A 7,201-nucleotide genomic window follows, 5' to 3' on the forward strand; every position below is an offset into this window, starting at 1 on the left:
TGAGTAGCTTATATATGGTCTAGTAATTTCAACATTAAATATTATGAAGCGATGATAATACCCAACGTGCCCCATAAATCTCTGCACACCTTTGTAATTAGTGGGTGGGGGCAATTCCAAGATCAACTTGACTTTGCCTTCGTAAGTGGAGATACCATTCTTAGAGATAATGTGTCCCAATATCACACCATGTTTAACCCAAAATCGGCACTTTAAAGGGTTTAAGAATATACGATACAATCGACATCGCTCAAACACTTTTTTCAAGAAAGCCAATGGTATGTCCATCGAGAGTTTGCACACAGATCAATCATTAATGAATACCTCCAACCGCTTTTGCAAGTAGTCTTTGAAGGCTGTGCACATTAATCGTTGGAATGTTGCTAGGGCGTTGGTGAGACCGTAAGGCATGACTTTGTAAGCAAATGTCCCCCACATGATATTGAAAGTTGTCTTATGCTAGTCTTCGGGCACTATAGACACCTGATTGTAACGTGAAAATCCGTCTAAGAAGCTACTCTCTCCAAAACGTGTTCTATATAAGGAAATGGGTAATGGTCCTTCCTAGTAGCTACATTGACCTTTTTGAGATTGACACAGACCCTAAGTTTCCCATTCTTCTTTGGCACTATTACGATTGGTGACAACCAATTTGTATGTTTTATCTCGTAGATGAAGTCCGCAGCAATGAGTTTATCAAATTTCTCCTTTACAATTGTTGCATATTTAGGATTCATCTAGTATGGTTTTTGCCTGGTTGGTCTTGATCCGTTCATGATTGGGATCATGTGTTGCACCACTTCAAGTGGTACACCCTTCATCTCTTTGTAGTTCTAAGCGAAACAATCCTTAAACTCCTTAAGGAGAGCAACAAGCTCCTTTTCTTCAGCCTGCCAGTAGTGGGAACAGTCCCAAATTCAACGTATTGGGTTCCTCGGGGCTGCATCACATCTATGGTGGTTAGCACACGCATCCAATTTTCACTGAAATCCGGAGAGGAGGAAGTTATGCATACATTTCTGCTTCCTCTTCCTCTTTTTAAGCTTCCACCGTGGACTGGCATATTTGTACAGATATGGTTTGCTCGGTTGTGACCGAAAGAATCATTACCAAACAGTTGCCCTTCCATGGGGTGTGCTTTCCATGTTCACAGATCTATCTTTAGAATTTGTGGGTCCCTTCAAACATACATATGGTCTAATGCCCAATCATGCAATGATTTGGATTCCCTCATGAAGGGTCTCCCCAAGATTATATCATATGAGTCTGGTTGGCATAGAAAATCCATTATCACAAATGTATAATGGTAGTGGAACGTAAAGAGTTTAAGTCACATATTCTCTAAAAGCCCAATGGGTCTTGAGAAAGATGTTCCGTTTTCTATTTTAACGATAAGATCTGCTCTTTTCAGATCAGGTTTTTCCTAATTTTCCCAACATCGTTTTGTGATGATGCTGACTCCCGCCCAACCATCTAGGATAGCCAGTGCTTGGTATCCATTATGATGAATCGGGATTGTAGCATTAGTGTCGTCACTTTTGTAATAATGCCTCAATTGATTAACCGATATTTTGACGAATCTAGGCGTTCTTTCCCTTGCATGTTTTAAGTTTCTTTTTGCTAGAGGTGACTGAATCTGCTGCTCTGTAGTGGCTGCTGGCTTTAGTCTGCCGCCTTGTACCCCCATTATTTTATGTCTGCCCACAATGTTGGTGAATAGTTGTCCCAATAGCATTTGCATAGAAGTGGACAATACAGTGTGAGACTGCCTATGTCTCTGGGCTCTCTGGTGGCAGGTGAGGGTTCCTTCCATGTGTGCATCTCATATCTATCCTTAGGGAATGAATGAATGGACTCATGCTATGCAACCTCCTTAAACATTCTTGACATAAGGTTTCCTTGAGATCCCTCTTTCGACTCTTCTAGAATTGGAGTAGGTACGTCCAACTCTCTTTACCTTGTCAGTTCGTTTATTGGAGACATTACATCCTTGGCCCAGTTAGCCCATAATTTGGTTTCGTGAAGTCGTTTTGACACTTCTACTAGGGCCTTGGCTTCTTCAAGCTTTCTTATCCCTTCTTCACCATTTGGGTATTCACCAGGGGTTAATGGTTTTTCTCCTTGTGCCTCTTGATCAGGGTTATTTGGTTTTAGCGCTTGATCACTCTCTTCTCTCTTGATTGAGTGGATCCGCCGGTGTCAATATTATCTTCTTCAGATCCATCCTGAATTGTGACCCTAGTGTCACATTTACCCACTTTTTTCACCCTCCTTCTCCTGCCAATTCTAGAAGTGGCAGCATCTACTAGGTTCTTCCCTTTGTCCCCTAGTTGGGCTTAAGATTGTGTCAAGACATTTAGTTGCATGATGTTTCTAGGTTGCACACTTATGGTCTCGACAAGGGCTTGGTTAGAAGTGGAAGTTGAGCCACTTGCGTGGTATGGGAAATCTTTGATCAATCCCACATTTAGTACAAGTAAGTACGGGCATGTCATTAGGTGGTGCAGTTACTTGTTGAGCTTGATGCATATGAAAAACATTCTTGTTAAGTCATTTAGTTATTCGATGAGGTCCACCACAACCAAAACATTGTAGTGGCCCCCTCCTCATATTTGCGTTTATGTCCTTACCTTTCCGCTGTACCATGATGTGAAACACAGGTATTGGCATGCTATTCTGTAAGACATAAAATTCTGGTGCAATCTCTGCAGCTTCCTCATAGTAATCACCATTGATTTTTCTACCTCACGCACCATTTCAATATCCTTCGATGGCTACTCAATCAATACTTGGTTGATTTTAGCCTATGGTGGTAGAACAGGTGGCGGCAGAGGTGAAGTGTCCTGTATTCGAAACATCCCCCGTGGTAAATAGGATAGGTTTGGCTGTGCTGCAACTGCAGTGATTTGCATGGAAGGTGCTGGTAAAGCTAGTGGTGCTCTGGGTGCCGACAGCTATGCTACAGTTTGGAACCTCGGATACCTGCACATGGAGGTGTCATGATTCCCTAATTTTACATAATGAGCCAATAGAGTAATGGCCTTGCTCTTAACTGTGGGCATTCAGTGGTAGTGTGATTCAATTTGCACATAGAACACCGTACCAAATCTCTACGAAGGTAAAGATGGGTATGCCCATGCCCAGATGTTTCTCTTCCATCCTTCACCTTCAATTTGTCTAGTATGGCATTACTGAGTTCGTCGTCTCTCCACAGTCATGTTCCCAACTTGCTTGCTCTGAGTTCTTGTTTCTTGGTGACTCGAAACTCGCGGAGTCGTTGTTGCTATCGAAGATATTTTGACATCTTCAGGTTGTGGCAATTCCAACATATTGTCTTCATATTCGATTGCCAACTTACAACATGCATCCAGAGTAGCCGGTTGGGCTAATACTAGATAATCATGCATTTTGTGATGTCAGACTCCTCTCCGAAAGCATGGCAATACCTGATCATCAGTTAGCCTCTCCCGTAGTTTACATCTTGAATTCAAGTGCTTTAGCCAGGACACATAGTCTCGGATAGACTCATTTTCTTTTTGTTTGATGTTATAAAGCTGTGCCACATGACTCCATCTGTCACCACTTTGGGCAAAGCTTGGCACACACATTCTTGAGCCGAGTGAAATTGATCTTATCTTTTGGCTTGAGGGTTTGAAACCATTGATGAGCTTTTCCTTCTAGGGTCAGTGTGAGAAGGCATGAATCATGGTTACATCACTTATTGGCCCGTAGGTTTCGCATGTGGACCCAAAGATATCCACATGTTGGATCGGGTCCCCATCCCCTGAGAAATTTTGTATGCGCTTTGAAATGATGTGTGGCTTCATTTGGGATGGTATGGATTCTAGAGCAGTGCCTAGTTCCTTGACCATTCCTCGGCCCATTTTCACAGCCATATTCAACAAATCTGTCCTTGTGGCCACATTAAGATCTACATTTGGATCCACCCTTGGTCTTTGAGGAGATACTCTCCCCCTACCTTTATAAACCTCGTCCTCTCCCAACATTGGCTCTTCTAGGCATTTCTAGTCTAGGTTGGTCCGCCCAATTCATTCTGGACTAGCTCATCATCAGCAACCTTCATATGCCTTTGTAAAATCAAAAGCTCCATGTCTTGTAAGAACATGGGATGATTGATCATTTGCTCAATGTCCTTCTTAGTGTACAGGCAGTCCTCTACTTCACCAGTTTCCCTCGGTAGGTTATCCCCTTCATCCTGGGTCATGAACCCTTTCTCCGCTCTTGGCTCTTCATTAATGGGCTCTAAATTTGGAATGTCTCCCTCAGACCTGCAACAGCAGCCCATAACTATTTCTAGTTCTTTGCCACATGATTGAAATAGATTCACATTTTTCATTTCCTTTTGTTCAACCCTAGCTCTTCGAGTATCAAGCTCGTGTTTCCTTAAGCTCAATTCTCGTAGTTGCCATTTTACTTTAATCCTTTTCAAATCTAATTCCACTTTCTTTGAGGTTGTGAAGAATACTTGACTTGTCTTGGCTGCACTTTCCAAGTCTCTTCTCATTTTGGGGTGCCAGTGTTAGACAGCTTCTTAGAACTTGAAGATTGGGTTCGTAATTCTTGCCTTGGACCTAGTCCAGCACTGGTTGACGGACCCATGCCCGTCGCGCAGATTGCACTTCCTCATCGTTGCTGGTTTGGAGATCGAAAAATCCCCAGGCTATATCAATGATACCACTAGATCTTGTAGTTAGGGGAGAGTGGTTTCTCCTCTTCCCCAAACCCAGAGAATTGTAGCCCTTCTTCCATGGATTCTTCACTACTTGTCTCGATGGTGGTTAGATTCCTTAAGACACTAAATTGAGTGCTCACTAACTGGCCTGAACTAACACTCTTTTGATAGGAAGATCTTGGGTGATTTGAAGCACTATCGTCGTCGGGAGTAAGGTCATCTCCGATGAGCTTTCCAGACCTCAAGTGCATGTGAATATGATTTGATAAGCTAATTTGCTACCCTAATTGAATTTTGGTAAGGTGCTGTTGATATGATTTTCTTTGTTTTCTATGGTCGTTGTGAAATTGCAAATAACAGCTCACGTCGTGAGATGTCAGAGAATCGTTCACGTCGTGAGATCCAAATCATTCACGTCGTGAAACGGTTAGTAGTTCACTTCGTGAACTAATTTTTGTATTCTCACATGCTCCAATAATTACTTCGGATTCACAAATTAGTGTTGATCTAATTTTACTGGTCTCAATGTGCTCAATTAAGGCACTTCCCTAACCTTAATCTAACAGTACTGGTTCGTGAACTAGATCTGGTTATGTCGTGAAATTGCAGAAACACTTCACGCTGTGAAATGGTAAACCGTTCACACTGTGAAAAGCTATGCCGTTCATGCCATGAGATCTAATTGGTTCACGTCGTGAGGTGTTCAAAAACCATTCACATCGTGAGATCCAAATTGTTCATGTCGTGAACTATATAGTGTTTCACGTTGTGAAGCATTCTCTGCTAGTTCACGGATTACAATTTTGTCGAGCCCATGGTGTCACAGATGTCAAGATAAGACAACCTATATTTAGCAAGGTAATCCTATGATTTGCAACGTTGATTGCAAGAGTGGTTCACGTTGCGAGATAGTAGGAAGTAGTTCACGTCATGAGCTATTTTCCTGCACTTTTACGTGTGAAGTTCCCGTGTTGACAGAGAGGAGTTTGGGTGCAAATTACCTATCCAGATGCTCCAAAATGATTGTGCTAGACATAAGGAATGTATTGTGAGTTCAAAACACAACCAATGGCTCCTTATTTTTGTGATTTTTGTGGATCTTTTCAAAGAAACAAAAATAGAGTATCACCCTTCTCGTTCACGTTCATGAATTCGGTGATACAAACATTAGAATTGAAAGGAAAAAATAGTGGAGCTTTCCTCTAAGGTTACTCCAGTACACAACCACACAACAAAAACGACCAATTTCTCACAAGCCTTCACTTGCACTCAAACCTTATCCATTCACTTGCACTCAAACCTTATCCATTCATTCCATACACAATGCACTACCAGAATGCAAAGGTAATGATGAAACATGTGTAATGAGAGTTGAAACTCAAAGAGGATGGAAGAAACAAAGGGGTTTCCCCGATAGCGGCGCCAAAAATGTAATGGGCTACCACACCTCCAAGAAGGAACTCTATACATTCACCTTTGGAAGAAGCAATAGAACACAACTATCGTAGGGAACTTATCAATGCTTCGAGCTTGTGTCCCTCCAAGCTCACTTGAGAAGATCCAATCCTCCAAGCTTCACCTCCATGCTGTTACCATATAGAGTTACTCACATCACCACACAAGGCAATCTCTCTCTCTCTCTCTCTCTCTCTCTCTCTCTCTCTCTCTCGCTTCACCACACAAGTATGCAAGCATCCTAGTATAGAGAAGGCACATGTGCTAGAGTACTCTCTCAGACACACTCTCTCTCAAGACAAAAGCAAGAACTCTCATAACATAAAGGGGGATTGTGTCCATTCATTATGAGAAAATACCTTATATACAATTGGCCCTTATTGATGCTTGGGCACCCAAAACTTACTAACTAACACCTTGGGTGGCCAATATCTTATAATGTTACAACCTTTATAGTGCTTTTGCATGACACTTATTAATGTCCTTAATTGGAGGAGCATAAGATATTGGCCTTGGGTGGCCAATATCTTATAATGTTACAACCTTTATAGTGCTTTTGCATGACACTTATTAATGTCCTTAATTGGAGGAGCATAATTGTTAATCCTAACTGGGATTAATATATGGGTAAAGTGTGGATGACATGGTGGACAGTTCAACAGAGCTTGTTTAATCCAGAGGCCATCTCAGACTCAATTATTACTAAATGGTGGGCACCATTTACTAAGAAACGACGACTCATATTACTGAGATACTTGAGTATTAGATGGGCTTCAGCTCATAGCCCCTTGCACAATATGGATTTTTTATTGGACCAAGAATATTGGTCTAGGAATATGGATGCTGAAGAAAAAGTATTAGATGCTTTCTATGATGTTATCAATTCAATGTATCCTCACTCGATACAGCCGTAACGCAAGTTCTGTTCAAGAATTACTAAAATACAAGTTAAACGAGAAAAATTTCAACGGTAAATTTGTTCGGGATCTAGCAAGAGATTAACTTGTATGGAAGTGGTGGATTCTAAATGGAACATCTTGTGAACTTCTAAGG

Source organism: Cibotium barometz, chromosome 27 (assembly GCF_041138505.1).
Source record: "Cibotium barometz isolate CiBa-2024 chromosome 27, ASM4113850v1, whole genome shotgun sequence".
NCBI lineage: Eukaryota > Viridiplantae > Streptophyta > Polypodiopsida > Cyatheales > Cibotiaceae > Cibotium > Cibotium barometz.